Raw genomic sequence first — 20,145 nt, forward strand, 5'->3', positions numbered from 1 at the left:
GTTAATTCCTGTTGCCCAGTGTCCACTGTACTATTGCAGGAATACATCCCCGTTTCTCTACTGAGGGACATTTGGATTGGTCCCACAATTGAGGTAGATTCGTAACCATCACAAACACATGGTGCTATGACTTCTTGTTTATAGGTCCTCGGACACACGTACAAGAGTTCCTCTAGAGTGTAAGTCTGAAAGAGGAAGGCTGAGAGTTCGTACAGTCACACTTCAGCTTTGCTAGAGAGTGTCCAGTCGCTCTCCGGGGGTTGTCAGGTGTGTGCTCCCAACAGCAGTGTTGCTTCACTCTCTTCTCCATATTCAGCATTCTTTAAACAAAAATGTTCTGCAACCTAAAGTGTGAAAGTGTATCTTTATTGTTTGCATTTCTCCAGGCATCTTTTCATATTTATTGATCAGTCAGGCTCTTTTCTTGACACATATGTTCACAACAATTTGCCTGGCTTTCTCTTGGGTGATTTGCCTTTTCCTACAAAGGACTCGTCTACCAGTTCTCCTGAAGCAGATATACAGGTGACAGCTGAGCTGTTCGGTGTCTCATTGTTGTTCCTTTCTCTATATTTGTTTTTCCTTCTCTTTAAATGTTTATCTTTGAAGTTTGTCATCTGAGATCAAAGAAAGGCCTCCCCCTTCCCTACTCGCCACCAACGTCTGCTGTTTCTCTTGGATAACTCCAAGGAGTGGAGTGAGGAGACTAGAGCAGGATGGGGCAGCCTTGAGATATGAGCACCAGGAGACAGGATGAAGTGAGGCCATTTTTATTTCTCCACCATGGTCAACAGCCATTCTTATGTGTTCTTCCTACATTAAGGACAAAAGCTGCTGCTCTGTCCACAAGAGAAAAAAAAAAAAAGATTAAAAATTGTCACATTTAGCATATGTAAGCATTGAGAAGGTTCCACTGAGACTGTAGTTAGATAACAAAAATGAAATAATTTGAAGATTACAAAATTACTGCTAGTTTAACAGTAGTCATGAAAACCTGTTTGAGATACTGCACAAACACTCTTTAAAGCCTCCGTTAAATCTACTGCTAAATATCAGGTTGAATCCATGGAACTGCAATTTTTAATCTCACAATAAGACACAAAGCTCTCCCAATAATTCTAGTTTATGTTTTCATAGACACTGTGAACAGTCTTTGAAAGCTTTTCTGTGGCCTGTAACAGCTTTTGTTTCTTAGGACACTCGGTATCATAAGTATAGATATGGTCATTAAATGTTAATAATGATACCTAGTATTTATATAACACCTTTCATCCAAGGACCTCAAAGAACTGAGCAAACATTAACTCACTAATTCCCGTAAGAGCCATGAAGCAAGAGTTATTATATCCGTTTTACTGAGGAAGGAACTGAGGCACAGAGAGCTAAAGTAAATTAACTTACTTAAGGTCATATGAGATGTTAGAACTGTAGCTGAGAATGGGCCCGGCGCTCATGCTTTCTGTTCATGGTGGTCTGAAACATTATCTACTTCTGAGATTTCTCTGCCCTTCCCATTTTCTCCTCTGAGTTGTGTTAAGTAAACAATTATGAAAAGGGAAAATTTTCAGTGCTTAAATGCAAATTTCCAGCAGCACAATGTCATATAATTTTGGAGACATGTTTATTGAGCAAAAGAATAGAGGTGTGTGGCAGAAGATAACAAAGAGTTTATATAAGATGTATTACCATTTTCCCAGTGAAAGAACCCTCAAGTCATTCTGTAAAAGAAGTTGCTCCTTGGGACTTCCCTGGAGGTCCACTGGTTAAGAATCCACCTTCCGAAACATGGGTATAGGGTTTGAAATCCCTGGTTGGGGAACTAAGATCCCAGGACTAATCCTGTGTGTGCCCCAGCTAGAGAGGAGCCTGCGTTGCAGTGAAAGATCCCACGCACTGCAAGAGAAGCCTGCACGCCTCAACCAAGACCTGACACAGTCAGAAATAAAATAAAGTAGATAAATAAATATTTCTTTAAAAAAAAATAGTTGTCACCCATTCCTGTAAAATTGACTAGGAAAGTTCTACCCTCTCAACTGGCATTTCTACCAGGCCCACCCTTATAAGAGTATTCTGACATTCTTGCAGCTTGACAAGTCCCAGGGACCTCCGTTAGTTCACTCGCCCCTGCCCCCATTTTTATTAGGTTCTGAATTTCTTTTTGTATTGAACTGACACCTGAACTTGAGGCCTTAGTACTGCCCTCCCTGGCATCATACAGAATAAGCCCAATCCCTTGCCGACATGACAGACTGTCAGAGCTCCGAACCCAGATCTTTTGTCTCCCTCAACTTTTTTCCTTGCAACAACCAGAGTTCCAACAACTGTAACTCACATGCGGTCGTTTCTAGGTACATGCCATCATGTGTGTCCCCATCTGACACACTCCCGTTGATCAAGGTCTCTCTGCAGATGTGGTCCCCAGAACAGAAAGTCGTATTCCAGATGTGGTTTGAGATTGGAGAACAGCTGCTTCCACTAACCATACCGTAGTTCTTCCTTCATTTCAAAACTGTGGTTTAATCTTCCTACAGTCTTTTCTTCTCCAGGCAAAAAACAAAACAAGAGAAAGCAAAAATAGTCCAATTTATATTGTCATTTCTTAAAGATTTATTTGTCATTATTTGAATAATTTATATGCCTATTTCCTCTCTTTTCCTAATGTATTTCTAAATTTCATAGAAGTGAACATTATGATCAAATAACACTTTTAAGCTGATTAAAAATGGTGAGCCTCGTCTTAAGTAAATCTCAAGTTGTTTCCTAACCAGCTGTCAGACCATAACCTTAGTAGATGTGCCTGAAATTTGGGTGTACATTTACTATCTTTCATGCAAATTATAAGCTAAACGCAGCAGTGAGGTTTATTGTTTGTTTTTAGTATACAAATTGCGTGTGTGTGTTTCTGATTACAAAAACAATGAAGTTTAGCACAGCAGTTGATAATCCAAGTCCTAGAATCAGATACACATGGGTTTGAATTCTGACCCTACCACTTATGAGACCTTGGATAAATTTATTTAAACTCTTTAAACTTTCATTTCTTCATGTGTGAAGTGAGGATTATAATAGGACCTCTCATATGAGGTTATTGTGAAGATACTATGTAATGATGATCATAAAAGACCTAGCACAGAACCTGATGTAGAGAAAGCACTCAGCAAATATAAACATTCTTACTGTGGAAACATTTGGAACATACAGAAAAAAGGACAAAAGAAAAGTCACTTGTAATCTTCAGCTTATTTTGGCGATAACTACTACTGCTATTTAGAATACATTCTTCAACATTTCTCTGTAGTTTACTCTTGAAAAAGGGGAGTTCTTGCAGAACAAACAAGACTATGAAAATGAGCAGGGACATTTCTAATGCCTCAAGATAAGCAATAAACCAATAATAATATCATATTACGATAGACTTAAAACTTTAAGAAATACACAAATACATATATTTAGTCATTATTATTAGAAGTTGCCTAAAAATAATACATAATGGATAAGATATTCTGTCTTTTAGAAAAGTCATCAGAAGTGGACATTATTGTTACAATGGGCATGGTTACAGAAAGCCTCCCAGAACATCACACATAAATGCTGGTGCCCTGGCCAGGTGTATGTATATGTCAAGACCAGATTTCACCAAGTAACTTGTGGTTCTCAGAACCCGTGATTTTATACAACAGATGAGAGATTTATCAAGTTTTGGTGATAATACAAAAGTAGAACTTTGAAACTAGTAATATCCATCAGATTTAAATTCCAATAATAGTTGATTCACATTTACTTTCCAAATTTACTTACAAGATTTGCTGCTGTGTTACTGTTTAGTCGCTAAATCGTGTCCAACTCTGGCAACCCCATGGATTGTAGCCCATCAGGCCCTTCTGTCCATGGGATTTCCCAGGCAAGAATACTGGAGTGGGTTGTCATTTCCTCCTCCAGGGGATCTTTCCAACCCAGGGACTGAACCTGCATCTCCTGCATTGGCAGGCAGATTGTTTACCACTAAGCACTAAAGGTTTAGCTTATTGATAAATATATTTAAACTTGCCCTAAATTGGTTTATTTCTTTTCCCCTAATTCCTTTCCATAATGTGGCCTTTACTCTGGGAAAAAGGATCTATGGTTTTCAAAGAAAGTTTACTTCTGGCTTCTCTGCTGCACCTGATGTATAAGAGCATTATTAGACAGGGGACCACACTTGTTCACCAGAATGGAGCCTCCAGTGTCTTTTCACACCCCCTTTAGACAGCCCTCTGCAGCTGCTAATAACATCGGGCCATTCCCCTGCAAGACTGGATTCCAGCCAAAGTGGAGAGACTCCCAGCACCAAGACCCTGAGGCACCCCTTACCATCCCTTTGTCAGCCCCCTGAGCCATACCATTCCCATGTAATAAAACTTCTAAGCAGAGCACGGGAACCAAGGGGGTGGCATTGACTCAGACCAGGCCCTTGCCCTCTTCGGCTCCTGGGCCACAGGTTGAGCCAACATCTCAAAGGCGGAACACCCATCAGACAGTCCTGGGAGCCGTAAAGTCCTCCGGAGGCTTGACTGGGTGCCAGGCCAGAAGAAAGTGGGGACGGTGGGGCATCGGGTGGGGGATGTAGCTTGAGACACCGCCGTGTTTTAATGGCTCAACCATATCAGCGCCGAGGCAGATGGCCATGGAGGCTGCTTGAAGAGCGGCCTGTGACAGACCAAGAGGGTGCGGGCTCTGAGTCATGCCGACAGGTGTGTTATTACCAAAGTGATGTAGGGGATCTGGAATGTGGCTTGAAAGGCAGTAATGAAACATTATCCATAAACATGTTAACTGCTTCAAGTAATACGGCACTAAAAAGTGAGAGCAATCCCATTCTTACGAAATCTCTGCTCACTGGCCATGAATGAGCAAATACAAGGGGCACACAGACAGAAGTAAGTGAAAGGGGCAGGGCGCCACGTCTCTCTGAAGGAAGGCAAACAATCCTTACCCTCCACACCTCTCTCCTGCTCCATGTAATTTCACCCATGTAATTCCCATGACTATTATAAACAGCCTTTCCACGTTTGATATCCTCTTAGTTCTTCATATAATCTTACCCTTTCTTGGCATCCCGACTTGGAATGTAAAGCCTTCCTCTTACTTGAAGTATTATTGGACTTCATACTACAGGGCAGAGAAGGGCATGGCAACCCACTCCAGTATTCCTGTCTGGAGAATCCCATGGACAGAGGAGCCTGGCGGGCAACAGTCCGAGGGGTTGCAAAGAGTCGGACACGACTGAAGCTGCTGTGCACACAGACTATATATAGGGCAAGCGGTCTGATACCCTCTTTGTTCCTGCCTTTCAGGATCATAAAGCATGTGTTTACAATCCACTTTTCAGGTGGAGAAAGCTTCTCCAGCCTGGGGCCCTGGACAGTAACCAGTAGCAGTTATTTCCAGCTTTACGATTGCCGAGTGTCCTCCCATGGGAGGGGCAGTGACTGGCTTCCACTAGCAACTGAGGTGGATGGTGTCCTGAACCAGGCTTTTCTGAACTCTGCAAGCCTTTTTCCAGCTTCTAACTCAGAAATTTCACCGAAGAGCCCCTCAGACACCCCAGGGAATAGTTTATCAGCACCAGAATCACCTCAGCAAAGACCTCAGGGAGGTTGCCCTGACCAACCAGACCTGTAAATAGGATGGTTACCTATTTCAGGTCTTCGCATCGTGTGTGTTTCCACCTTCTGTTTCTCTGCACAAGGGATTAGGATAGTTCACGTCTTGAAACGTGCTTCATCTTGTTTCTCCTTTTAATGGTACTATCATCTTCAATAATAATATAAAAACAATAAGCAGCAGCAGCAGGACCTGTTTGCCCATACTTGTTACTTTTTTAGCTTTCGTAGCTGTTGCACGTTATCTCATTATTATTACTAATTGTTTCAGGACAACTTTATATACAATTGATTTATTTTGAGCAAATTCAGTATATTATTAAAACGTATCAATGTAGGTATTAAGATTGTGCTTTATTCTCCTCATACAAAAGATTATTAGATGCTGTCTTTATACATTGGTTCCAATTTTGGCTAATGTCTGATTAAGAGAATAGTTGCCCTTAAATATAACTCATTGCTTAGCTAAAGGCTTTTTTCCTGACTAGGACATTTATTGAGGCCTAATATATAACACAGCGAAGGCAATGGCACCCCACTCCAGCACTCTTGCCTGGAAAATCCCATGGACAGAGGAGCCTGGTAGGCTGCAGTCCATGGGGTTGCGAAGAGTCAGACATGACTGAGCGACTTCACTTTCACTTTTCACTTTCATGCATTGGAGAGGGAAATGGCAACCCACTGCAGTGTTCTTGCCTGGAGAACCCCAGGGACGGGGGAGCCTGGTGGGCTGCCGTCTATGGGGTCGCACAGAGTCAGACACGACTGAAGTGACTTAGCAGCAGCAGCAATATATAATAGGCAGGGCTTCCCTGGTAGCTCAGTGATAAAGAATCCGCCTGCCAGGGCAGGACACGTGAGTATAACTTTGAAATAAATGTAAGTTACTGAGGTAATGTCAGTGTTAATCAAGGGTTTAATTATTATATAATTTAAATACTTCAGCTTACCTTTTCTAAAGGGTTCACCTATATTTCTGTTTTGTGTTTTAATCCAAGATTCTGAGATTTTATTAGCTAAATCATTCCCACTGCCAGAGACTAGTCATGTCTCTACAGGTGAGAAAACGAAAGTCCAGTGAATGTTAACTATCATATTGCCTGCTTTACACTTCTGTGACTTCTTGAGTTTGGAGCAGAAACTCAAATTTATTAAGTATGGATTTTAGATGAAACATTTAGCTGGAAATTAAGCTCAAGCTGTAGAGGAACCCTGCAAACAGTCCTTGCCCCTATAGAGTGGGTATCTGTTGTTCGTAGCCTTACGCAGATCAGTAGACCTTTCTGCACTTCAGCTTCTACGCTTGGAGGACGGAACCATCCATTTCAAACGTCCGTGATTCTATAGTTCCCAGCAAGGTCATAGGCTAAGTTCCGCACTTGCTTTTGTGTTTAACAGTTGCTTCGGGCTTTCTAGAACCCTTTCCTTCTTCTCTCAGTGATTGGAACTGCCCCCACTCTTGCTTAGGTAACTGCTCCTCTCTCCTCACCACTCCAGCAGCCACCTGTCCTGTAATGCTGGTGTGGCAGCCACTCAGAGCTCTTCACCCACCTGACCGCAGGGATGAGCTGGCAGTGAACACGTGACCCAGCCAGGGCCAACTCCAGGCTGTCTCAGATTTTCCAGATGGTAGCTGGCAGGGATATTTCTCTTTCCCCTTTGGAACTCTAGTCAGGATGGAGCCCTGGAGCTACCTGTCTTCAAGTCCCCTAGCAAGCCAAAGGGCTGGTGAGCAAGAGGCCAGGCCTGAGGTGGAAGCCAGGATGAGAGAAGTGCAGGAGGAGACAGACTCCTGATGGCGCTCCTGGCATCTGACCCAGATCACACTGAGGCCAGCTCCTGGTCCCCTTCCTGTGATCTGGTTACGGCAGTTCGTCTTTGCTTAAGCTGTAGAAGAATGGGGTCTCTGTCGCTAACAATCAGAAGGGCTCTAAGCAGCACAATTCTCCATCTTCCTCCAACTGCCCATATTCTCTATTCCAATTCAATTAAACTGGGTGAAAGTAGTCTTTATGGTTCTACCTGCTTAACAATTCACCATGTCCTCAGAGCTTTTACTTTCAAGGTGGTGCAGTCAAGTGACAGACTAACCTCCGTGCTGTAAAACACTGGGATTTCAGCTTTAAAGCACTGAGTTTTAAGAAATGGATACCTTTAATCACAAACCAGAGAAATCTCTTTCCCTACGAAAAAATCTGAGACCTTCTTCAGTATCTGGATTTTCCAAAAGAGAAAATCGAGCAAGAAGAAGACATCAAATACTAAATCACTGGATAAAACTTCTCTGAAATTCAGGGCTGGAGGCTGTCCTTGGTCATGCAGGGTTTGACACTGGAACAAGTGGTAATGATGTGGCTTTTCCTGGCGGCTACGCTGGGGATCAGGAAGACGGGGGACAGCAGCAGCCCTGGCAGTGTGTGTGTGAGCTCAGTCACTCACTTGTGTCCAGGTCTTTGTGACTTCCTGGACTGTAGCCCACCAGGCTCCTCTGTCCATGGGATTCTCCAGGCAAGAATACTGGAGTGGGTTGCCATTACCTTCTCCAGGGTATCTTCCTGACCCAGAGATCGAACCTAAGTCTCCTGTATTGCAGGCAGATTCTTTACTGTTTGAGTCATTGAGGAAGCCCCCAGCCCTGGCAGACACCTCTGCAAACTTGAACTTGGTGTCATGGAGACTTTCTGATCAACCCTGGAGAGACTGCTGAGCAGGGCATTCCATCTGAAGGCGTAGAGTCGGTCCAGAGCAGCCGTGGCTCCCTACTGCAGGGAAACTGGGATGCACGTGTGAAGGGTGCCATTCAACACCTCCAGCAAGTATAGAGAATATAGAGGGGCATTTAGTCTAACGGCAGGGGAAGAAAACCACATACAAAAAAACCGCAATCTACGGCCAAAAGTGTAGCTGGGAAGAGAGGTCTTTCTGCCTCACTAGTAAGAATAACTCTAGAAAACCCAAAGGAAACCGCCAAGCCTGTGTTTGGTGCATGGCAGAACTTGTGAAAGACACAAAAGCCAGTGAGTGGCTGAGGGTTCAGACCAACTCTGCAGGCCAGGGGGAGACAGTTCCTGAGAGAGCAAACCGACTAGAGCTACTCTCCACCACAGATATTCAAAGATCAACAAGCTTGTTTTCCATTTTAAGTACAACTTATTTGCTTTAAATACAAGTAAGCCTGATTCCACACTGCAAGATGTCATGTATAAATCCCAAGATTTCAATTCCCCTCTTCCTTCTTATTCCATTTCTACAGTCAGTGCAGCAGGCAGTCTCGTGGTTGGGATTAGGATCACACACATACACTTAACACTGCAACATGTGCTAAGTCACTTCAGTCATGTGTGACTCTTTTCAACCCTATGGACTACAGCACACCAGGCTCCTCTGTCCATGGGATTCTCCAGGCAAGAACACTGGCATGGGTTGCCAAGACCTCCTCCAGGGGATCTTCCCGACCCAGGGATTGAACTCGCATCTCATATCTTCTGCATTGGCAGGTGGGTTCTTAACCACTAGCACCACCTGGGAAGCCCATGCAGAACACTGCAACATATTAATAATATTTTAGGCACCAAAGTTTAACAGTGCCAGAAAGGATTGTATAAACTTACTCTAAGCTTCCATGTATATTATTGTATATTATTTGTGCCTCATCCTCTTCTCCATTTCTTTCAGTTCAGTTCAGTCACTCAGTCGTGTCCGACTCTTCGTGACCCCATGAATCGCAGCACGCCAGGCCTCCCTGTCCATCACCAACTCCCGGAGTTCACTCAGACTCAACGTCCATCGAGTCGGTGATGCCATCCAGCCATATCTCATCCCCTTCTCCTCCTGCCCTCAATCCCTCTCAGCATCAGAGTCTTTTCCAATGAGTCTTTTTCAGTGAGTCAGCTCTTCTCATCAGGTGGCCAAAGTATTGGAGTTCCAGCTTCAGCATCATTCCTTCCAAAGAACACCCAGGACTGATCTCCTTTAGAATGGACTGGGTGGATCTCCTTGCGGTCCAAGGGACTCTCAAGAGTCTTCTCCAACACCACAGTTCAAAAGCATCAATTCTTTTGTGCTCAGCATTCTTCACAGTCCAACTCTCACATCCATACATGACCACTGGAAAAACCACAGCCTTGACTAGATGGACCTTTGTTGGCAAAGTAATGCCTCTGCTTTTGAATATGCTATCTAGCTTGGTAGTTTCAAAAGTTACACTTTGACTCCAAGAGATACCATTGAAGTCATCTGGCCTTATTTCCACGTCATTTGAAGACCAGGACACCAGAGCTCAAAGAGATGATGTGACTTGCTCAGAGACACACACGTTATTAATGGCAGAGAGAACTAGAAGGTCTGTCCACAGGTCTCCGGAACACCAGGTCCTGCCCCAAGCCACGGCTCCAGGGGCTCCTCTACAGAAGTCAGGACTCATGACGGGAGAGTTCACAAGAGGGGGTGAAGTGGACCAGCATACCAACTCACACTGACCAGAGTGGAAAGCTGGAGTGAGCAGTCAGAAATGTAACAAGATGAAAACAAATAATGGGGCTTCACTGGTGGCTCAGTGGTAAAGAATCCACCAGCTAATGCAGGAGACACAGGTTCCATCCCTGATCTGGGAAGATCCCACACGCTACAGAGTAACTAAGTCCGTGAGCCACAACTACTGAGCCTGTACTGTAGCACCTGGGAACCACAACTACTGAGGCCTCACATCGCAGCAGTTGAAGCCTGTGCACCCTTAGAGCCTGTATCCACAGGAAGAGGAGCCACTGCAATGAGAAGCCTGGCCACTGCAACTAGAGAGCACCCCCCACTCGCTGCAACTAGACCAAAGCCTGAACAGCAGCAAAGACTCGGCTCAGCCAAAAATAAATAAAATTATAAAAAGAAAACAAACAACAGCAAAACCAAATAACGTTTACTCAAGAGAGAATGACAAAAACTCATCCATCTCAAACTAGATGTTGGAAAGTTCAATAACTATAATTGCCTCTTAAGCTTTGATAGTAGCTGTGTGCTGTGCTAAGTCATTCAGTTGTGTCCAACTCTTTGCAACACTGTAGACTGTAGCCTGCCAGGTTCCTCTGACCATGGGATTCTCCAGGCAACAGTACTGGAGTGGGTTTCCATGTCCTCTTCCAGGGGATCTTCCCAACCCAGGGATCGAACCTGAGGCTCCTGCATTGCAGGCAGATTCTTTACCGCTGAGCCACTAGGGAAGCCTAACAGTTTCATAATACTTTATCTGTAAGTTCTCAAAATATTGTAAAGCTAGTATGATTTTTACATTACTAGTATGACTTCCACTTTACAGGTGGGAAAACTGAAGCACTAGGTGGAATAAGAAACTTGCCCAAAGTTATACAAAGAAGCAAGAGTGGAACATAGCCTATGACCTACATATGAACTATGGAATCATGGAGGTTTGAAGTGTAAGAGTCTGAATTAAAAGTTCTAATGATCTGCCCAAGGTCACAAAGCTAGTTAGTAAGAGAGCTGCGATAAACCCGAGGCCCTGTGAATCCCTGTGGATCCCAGTGGATCCCCCGTGGATCCCATGTGATCCTTGTTCACATGCCTGAGTACAGTCCTGCTCAGGCAGATGGGAAGTGAGCCCCAGAATGGACTTCCCAGTGGAGCATTCTAGCTGCAGGGTCATGCTTCTTTCCTCATTCCTCTCAAGGGATGATCAGTTCTAGGAGACAGCCTGTCCTGCCTGGTGGTGAAGGCTCTGTGTGAGACCAGCGTGAGAACAACCCACCGAACAGCCTTCATTTCAACTGGTGAGTGGCACCCCCCAGACACTGCAGGCTGTATCCCTTGCCAGAGCTGTCAGTCATCAACCTGGAAGTCAAGTAGTGGCCAAAATGGCCTGGCAGCATTTGGTGGCCGCTGATCGGACTTGTCAGTTGCATTAGATTCTTGATAGTTTCTTCTTCAACTTGAAAATATTTAGAATTCTTCCCCTTATAGGACACCCTTAAGCAAAAAAGGACCCTCTTACTTTTCCTTTAAATATTCTTTTGACAGCCCCAAGAGATGGCAACTCTGCTACAGTTCAAAAATCTGCTCCACATCAAAGCCACCCTTTCTTTTCACCAGACTCACAGAGCTTTTCATTCCCAGCCCTCCTGAATATTTCGAACGCCACCACTGTTTACATTTTTGTCCAGCCTACACGTCTCTTCCTGCTTAAGAACCATATACCCTATCACGTTAGTCATGTGGCTAACACGCCCTGCTTCTTTCCTTTTCCTCCGGCTCTTCTGGCCTCTGACTCCGTTACACCCATCCTGGCTGGTGGTACAGTAGGGAATGTTTAAAACATATCGGCTCTTGCCAATGCTCTCTGACACGGTTCGCCTGTTCAGGACTGAAAATACTCCAGGCATTCAATAGCCAGCCTGAGAACCGCCAGTGTTCCCTTCATACCTAATATTTCAATAACTGTTCTCTGATGGTGACCATTCTGGAATCTGTTTCATCTGAAGCCTGCTTTCACTGCTCTTGTTCCTAGGGGACAAGAGTCAGAAAGTAAGGTAGTGATAACTGGGTTTGGAAAGAAGGTAAAAACCTAGGAGTTTATAATCCATGGTTTGCCTCAAAGTGAAAATGGAAACCCTGGTCTACCCAATTACTCTGGGTGGAAAAAAAAAAAGCAACAGCCATATTTGGGTTAGAAAAACCATTAACCATCTCCTTCAGTGTATTAAAAAGCAGAGACATTACTTTGCCAACAAAGGTCCGTCTAGTCAAGGCTATGGTTTTCCAGTGGTCATGTATGGATGTGAGAGTTGGACTATAAAGAAAGCGGAGCACTGAAGAATTGATGCTTTTGAACTGTGGTGTTGGAGAAGACTCTTTAGAGTCCCTTGGATTGCAAGGAGATCCAACTAGTCCATCCTAAAGGAAATCAGTCCTGGATGTTCGTTGGAAGGACTGATGTTGAAGCTGAAACTCCAATACTATGGCCACCTGATGCAAAGGACTGACTCATTGGAAAAGGCCCTGATGCTGGGAAAGATTGAAGGCAGTAGGAGAAGGGGACGACAGAAGATGAGATGGCTGGATGGCATCACCGACTGGATGGACATGGGTTTGGGTGGACTCTGGGGTTGGCGATGGACAGGGAGGCCTGGCATGCTGTGGTTCGTGGGGTCACAAAGAGTCGGACATGACTGAACAACTGAACTGAACTGAACTGAAATCTCCTTCTCTGATCCTACTAAAATGTAGGGGAGTACATTTTCAAGAGAATTCTGCATTCTTCCATAGGAAAAACCTTTAAAAGATCAAGTCATGCCATCTTCTTAGGTTGTGGCTGGACTCATTGGCTCTGTCATTCAGCAAAATATTTTTTTTGACTATCTATCATGGCTGAGGAACCATGCTAAGTTCTCAAGATAAAGTAGTAAGTAAAGCTCATGTGGTACCTGTCCATGGAGCTTATAATCTAGTAGGAGATTATGCACTGGATGCCCACCTCCACTGGGTCTAGTCACTCAGTTGACACTTTTGCAAATTAAATATCCACGGATTACTGCGTATTATATAAGGATACAGGCTGCTCTGTTGAGACATTTATTAACAAACTCTGCTAAATCTCAAGCTGCAAAACTTCCTATCTTTGGGGTCAACTGCCTCACCAGCAGGGGGCACCATTGTGCACTTCAACAGAAGTAGCCACAGTCACGTGGGTGCTCGCTAGGAGTGGGATGGACCATAGGAGGCTTAAGAGCTATGGAGCACTCCAAGGGGGCCCAGCACTCTGTGCTCTATACATAATCTCATTTAAAACGTACAATGACCTATTTTGTTTATGCTTTCTGGAGAAACTGAAATTCATTGAGGGAAAATTATTTGTTCAAGGTCAAGACCTACTGACAGGCCTCAGCTCAGATCCACTGACTTCAAAGTTCTTTTCTCCCCCATGACACACTATCTCTCAAACCACAGAAATTAAGATCTACAATTCAATAACGTAAAACTAAAAATCTGCCAAACTCATCATTTGTGCAATAGAGGAGATGTATTTTTATTAAAAAGCTATTTGATTTTTAGATCTCTAAAGCTAGGGTTTCTTCATTTCTCCTATTGTTATCTAGAGGTCTTTAACTACAGACACTTTGGGAAAAGATATATGTATATAAATGTGTCTACATCAGTTTCAAAAGTTTCATTTCACATCTGGATCTACTATTGCATTTTTGCCCCAGTCTACCCAGACCACAACAAAAACACCAACACAAAAACATAAGTAAAAGGGAAATGCTGTAGGAGCATTCACATGGGAATTGTTATTTAAAAATCATGTCCCTGAGCTCCACTTGTCCTGCCTTCTCTGATCCAATTTATTCCCAATTCTCAAGACAATGTAATAGTTTGTCATACCCCGAAGGGGAACCAGAAACCCCAAAACTGTACTTCAAAGCACAGAAACTCCTTACAAACTTAAAAGAAATGATCAAGCAATTTAATATGAAAATGAGTCAAACTTATTTAAAAACAAACATAATTGGAGGCCTGTTGAATGAAGCAAAAGAAATAAAGTCTTAAAAAAAAAAAAAACAGAGTTGTTTTGGGAGGAAATCTGGCTTTTCTAAGAAACCCTATGCCTGTTGAATGTGGTCAGGTGGTTGCAACATGCGCTTGAACATGTAGAATTCATGACTCCCTTCTCCAAACTGTGAATGCAGGATGGACTGTAAACCTGTAGAAAACCTGTTTATTAACTGTGTTGTTGTTTGGCTATCTGTAACATCAGTATGATTATTACAATTTGATTTTAAGCTATTGGTTTTCTCTCTTTTTTAAATTAATTTTTTATTGGAGGATAATCGCTTTACAGAATTTTGTTATTTTCTGCCAAACTTCAACATGAATCAGCCATAGGTATACATATATCCCTTCCCTCTTGAACCTCCCTCCCATCTCCCTCCCCATCTCACCCTTCTAGGTTGATACAGAGGCCCTGTTTGAGTTTCCTGAGCCAAACAGCAAATTCCCATTGGCTATCTATTTTACATTTGGTAATTTAAGTTTCCATGTTACTCTTTCCATACATCTCACCCTCTCCTCTCCTCTCCTCTCCCCATGTGTCCATAAGTCTACTCTCTATGTCTGGTTCTCCATTGCTGCCCTGTAAATAAATTTTTCAATACCATTTTTCTAGATTCTGTATACATGGATTTGAATACAATATTTCTCTTTCTCTTTCTAACTCACTTCACTCTGTATGATAGGTTCTAGGTTCATCCACCTCACCAGAACTGACTCAAATGTGTTCCTTTTTATAGCTGAGTAATATTCCATTGTGTATATGTACCAGAACTTCTTTATCCATTCATCTGTCCGTAGACACCTAGGTGGCTTCCATGTTCTAGCTATTGTAAATAGTGCTGCAATGAACAATGGTATACATGTGTCTTTTCCAATTTTGGTTTCCTCGGGGTATATGCCTAGGAATGGATTTCTGGGTCATCAGTTCAATTCAGTTCAGTCACTCAGTCATGTCCAACTCTTTACAACCTCATGAACTGGAGCACACCAGGCCTCCCTGTCCATCACCAACTCCCAGAGTCCACCCAAACCCACATCCATTGAGTCGGTGATGCCATCCAACCATCTCATCCTCTGTTGTCCCTTTCTCCTCCTGCCCCCAATCCCTCCCAGCATCAGGGTCTTTTTCAGTGAGTCAGCTCTTCTCATCAGGTGGCCAAAGTATTGGAGTTTCAGCTTCAACATCAGTCCTTCCAATGAACACCCAGGACTGATTTCCTTCAGGATGGACTAGTTGGATGTCCTTGCAATCCAAGGGACTCTCAAGAGTCTTCTCCAACACCACAGTTCAAAAGCATCAATTCTTCTGCGCTCAGCTTTCTTTATAGTCCAACTCTCACATCCATACATGACTACTGGAGAAACCATAGCCTTGACTAGATGGACCTTTGTTGGCAAAGTAATGTCTCTGCTTTTTAACATGCTATCTAGGTTGGTCATAACTTTCCTTCCAAGGAGTAAACGTCTTTTAATTTCATGGCTGCAGTCACCATCTGCAGTGATTTTGGAGCCCAGAAAAATAAAATCAGCCACTGTTTCCACTGTTTCCCCATCTATTTGCCATGAAGGGATGGGACCAGATGCCATCTTAGTTTTCTGAATGTTGAGTTTTAAGCCAACTTTTTCACTCTTCTCTTTCACTTTCATCAAGAGGCTCTTTAGTTCTTCTTCGCTTTTGCCATAAGGGTGGTGTCATCTGCATATCTGAGGTTATTGATATTTCTCTCAGCAATCTTGATTCCAGGAAGCTGTGCTTCCTCCAGCCCAGCGTTTCTCATGGTGTACTCTGCATGTTAAGTTAAATAAGCAGGGTGACAATATACAGCCTTGACATACTCCTTTTCCTATTTGGAACCAGTCTGTTGTTCCATGTCCAGTTCTAACTGTTGCTTCCTGACCTGCATACAGATTTCTCAGGAGGCAGGTCAGGTGGTCTGGTATTCCCATCTCTTTCAGAATTTTCCACAGTTTATTGTGATCCATACAGTCGAAGGCTTTGGCATAGTCAATAAAGCAAAAAATAGATGTTTTTCTCAAACTCTCTTGCTTTTTCAATGATCCAGCAGATGTTGGCAATTTGATCTCTGGTCCTTCTGCCTTTCTAAAACCAGCTTGAACATCTGGAAGTTCACAGTTCACGTATTGCTGAAGCCTGGCTTGGAGAATTTTAAGCATTACTTTACTAGCATGTGAGATGAGTGCAATTGTGTGGTAGTTTGAGCATTCTTTGGCATTGCCTTTCTTTGGGATTGGAATGAAAACACATTTTCCAGTCCTGTGGCCACTGCTGAGTTTTCCAAATTTGCTGGCATATTGAGTGCAGCACTTTCACAGCATCATCTTTTAGGACTTGAAACAGTTCAACTGGAATTCCATCACCTCCACTAGCTTTGTTCGTAGTGATGCTTCCTAAGGCCCACTTGACTTCACATTCCAGGATGTCTGGCTCTAGGTGAGTGATCACACCATCGTGATTATCCGGGTCGTGAAGATCTTTTTTGTACAGTTCTTCTGTGTATTCTTGCCACCTCTTCTTAATATTTGCTGGGTCATATGCTGGTTTTATTATTAATTTTTTAAGGAAAATCCATACCATCTTCCATAGTGGCTGTATCAATTTACATTCCCACCAACAGTGCAAAAGTATTCCCTTTTCTCCACATCCTCTCCAGCATTTACTGTTTGTAAATTTTTGATGATGGCCGTTCTGATTGGTGTGAGGTGATATCTCATTGTGGTTTTGATTTGCATTTCTCTCATGATGGGTGATGTTGAGCATCTTTTCATGTGTTTCTTAGCCATCTGTATGTCTTCTTCAGAGAAATGTCTCTTTAGGTCTTTTTCCCACTTTTTGATTGGGTTGTTTGTTTTTCAGGCATTGAATTATATGAGCTGCTTGTATATTTTGGAAATTAATCCTTTGTCAGTTGTTTCATTTGGTATTACTTTCTCCCATTCTGAGGGTTGTCTTTTCACCTTGCTTGTAGTTTCCTTTGCTGTGCAAAAGCTTTTAAGTTTAATCAGGTCCCACTTGTTTACTTTTGTTTTTATTTCTGTTACTCTAGGAAGTGTGTCATAGAGGATCTTGTTTTGATTTATGTCATTGAATGTTCTGCCTATGTTTTCCTCTAAGAGTTTTAGGGTTTCTGGTCTTACATTTAGGTCTTTAATCCATTTTGAGTTTATCTTTATGTATGGTGTTAGGAAGTGTTCTAATTTCATTCTTTTACATGTAGCTGTCCAGTTTTCCCAGCACCATTTATTGAAGAGGCTGTCTTTGCCCCATTGTGTATTCTTGCCTCCTTTGTCAAAAATAAGTTACCCAATAGGTGCATGGGTTTATTTCTGGGCTTTCTATCGTATTCCATTGGTCTATATTTCTGTTTTTGTGCCAGTCCCATACTGTCTTGATGACTGTAGCTTTGTAGTATAATCTGAAGTCAGGAGGGATGATTCCTCCAGCTCCATTCTTCTTTCTCAAGACTGTGTTGGCTATTCAGGGTCTTTTGTGTTTCCATATGAATTATGAAAATTTTTTGTTCTAGTTCTGTGAAAAACACCATTGGTAATTGATAGGGATTGCCTTGAATCTGTAGATTGCATTTGGTGTACAGTCATTTTTCCCATATTGATTCTTCCTACCCAGGAACATGGAGTATCTCTCCATCTGTTTATGTCATCTTTGATTTCTTTCCTTAGTGTCTTATAATTTTCTGTGTACACTTCTTTTGTCTCCTTAGGCAAGTTTATTCCTACATATTTAATTCTTTTTGTTGCCGTGGTGAATGGGATTGATTCCTTAATTTCTCTTTCTGATTTTTCATTGTTAATACGTAGAAATGCAAGTGATTTCTGTGTATTGATTTTGTATCCTTCAACTTTGCTAAATTCACTGATTAGCTCTAGCAATTTTCTGATACTATCTTTAGGGTTTTCTATGTACAGTATCATGTTATCTGCAAACAGTGAGAGCTTTACCTCTTCTTTTCCAATCTTGATTCCTTTTATTTTTCTTTCTTCTCTGATAACTGTAGCTAAGACGTCCAGAACTATGTTGAATAATAGTGGTGAAAGTGGACACCCTTGTCTTGTTTCTGATCTTAGGGGGAAGGCTTTCAGTTTTTTACCACTGAGAATAATGTCTGCTGTAGGCTTAATATATATGGCCTTTACTATGTTGAGGTAGGTTCCTTCTATGCCCATTTTTTGAAGTTTTAATCATAAATGAGTACTGGATTTTTTTCAAAGGCTTTTTCTGCATCTATTGAGATTATCATATGCTTTTATCTTTGAATTCATTAATATGGTGTATCACATTGATTGATTTCTGTATATTAAAGAATCTTTGCATTCCTGGAAGAAACCCAACTTGATCATGGTGTATGAGCTTTTTGATATGTTGCTGAATTTTTTTTGCTAAAATTTTGTTGAGGATTTTTGCATCTATGTTCACCAGTGATATTGGCCTGTAGTTTTCTTTTTTTGTGCGTTGTCTTTGTCTGGTTTTGGTATCAGGGTGATTGTGGCCTCGTAGAATGAGTTTGGAAGTGTTCCTTCCTCTGCAGTTTTTTTGAAAGGGTTTTAGAAGGGTAGGCATTAGCTCTTCTCTAAATGTTTGATAGAATTTTCCTGTGAAGCCATCTGGTCCTGGGCTTTTGTTTTTTGGGAGATTCTTGATCACAGCTTCCATTTCAGTGCTTGTAATTGGGTTGTTCATACTTTTTATTTCTTCCTGGTTCAGTCTTGGAAGATTGAACTTTTCCAAGAATCTGTCCATTTCTTCCAGGTTATCTCCATTTTGTTGCCATATAGATTCTCATAACAGTCTCTTGCAATCCTTTGTATTTCTGCATTGTCTCTTGTAACTGCTCCTTTTTCATTTCTAATTTTGCTGATTTGATTCTTCTCTCTTTTATTCTTGATGAGTCTGGCTAAAGGTTTGTCAATTGTTTATCTTCTCAAAGATTCAGCGTTTAGTTTTATTAATCTTCACTATTGCTTCTTTCATTTCTTTTTCATTTATTTCTGCTCAGATCTTTATGATTTCTTTCCTTCTTCTGATTTTGGAAGTTTTTTGTTCTTCTTTTTCCAGTTGTTTTAGATGTAAAGGTAGGCTGTCTATTCTATGTTTTTCTTATTTCTTGAGGTAGGACTGTATTGCTATAAATTTCCCTGTTAGAACTGCTTTTGCTGCATCCCATAGGTTTTGAGTTGTCGTGTTTTCATTGCCGTTTGTTTCTAGAAATTTTTTTATTTCCCTTTGGTTTCTTCAGTAATCTGTTGGTTATTTAGAAACGTGTTGTTTCAATGTGTTTGTGTTTCTTACAGTTTTTTTCTTGTAACTGATATCTAGTCTCATAATGTTGTGGTCAGAGAAGATACTTGATACGATTTCAATTTTCTTAAATTTACTGAGGTTTGATTTGTGACCCAAGATATGGTCTACCCTGGAGAATGTTCCATGTGCACTTGAGAAGAAGGTGTATTCTTCTGTGTTTGGATGGAATGTCCTGAAGATATCAATGAAATCCATCTCATCTAATGAATCATTTAAGACTTGTGCTTCCTTATTAACTTTCTGTTTTGATGATCTGTCCATTGGTGTGGGTGGGGTGTTAAACTCTCCTACTATTATCGCATTACTGTCAAGTTCTCCTTTTATGCCTGTCAGAGTTCGTCTTATGTATTGAGGTGCTCCTATGTTGGGTGCATAGACATTTGCAATTGTTATGTCTTCCTCTTGGATTGATCCCTTGATCATTATCTAGTGTCCTTCCTTATCTCTCGTATTCTTCTTTATTTTAACGTCTATTATGTCTGATATGAGGATTGCTACTGCAGACTGCACCTTTCTTTGCTTCCCATTTGCATGGGATATATTTTTCCATCCTCTCGCTTTCAGTCTATATGTGTCTTTAGGTCTGAAGTGGGTTTCTTGTAGACAGCATAT

This window comes from Ovis aries, chromosome 6 (assembly GCF_016772045.2).
Source record: "Ovis aries strain OAR_USU_Benz2616 breed Rambouillet chromosome 6, ARS-UI_Ramb_v3.0, whole genome shotgun sequence".
Lineage (NCBI taxonomy): Eukaryota > Metazoa > Chordata > Mammalia > Artiodactyla > Bovidae > Ovis > Ovis aries.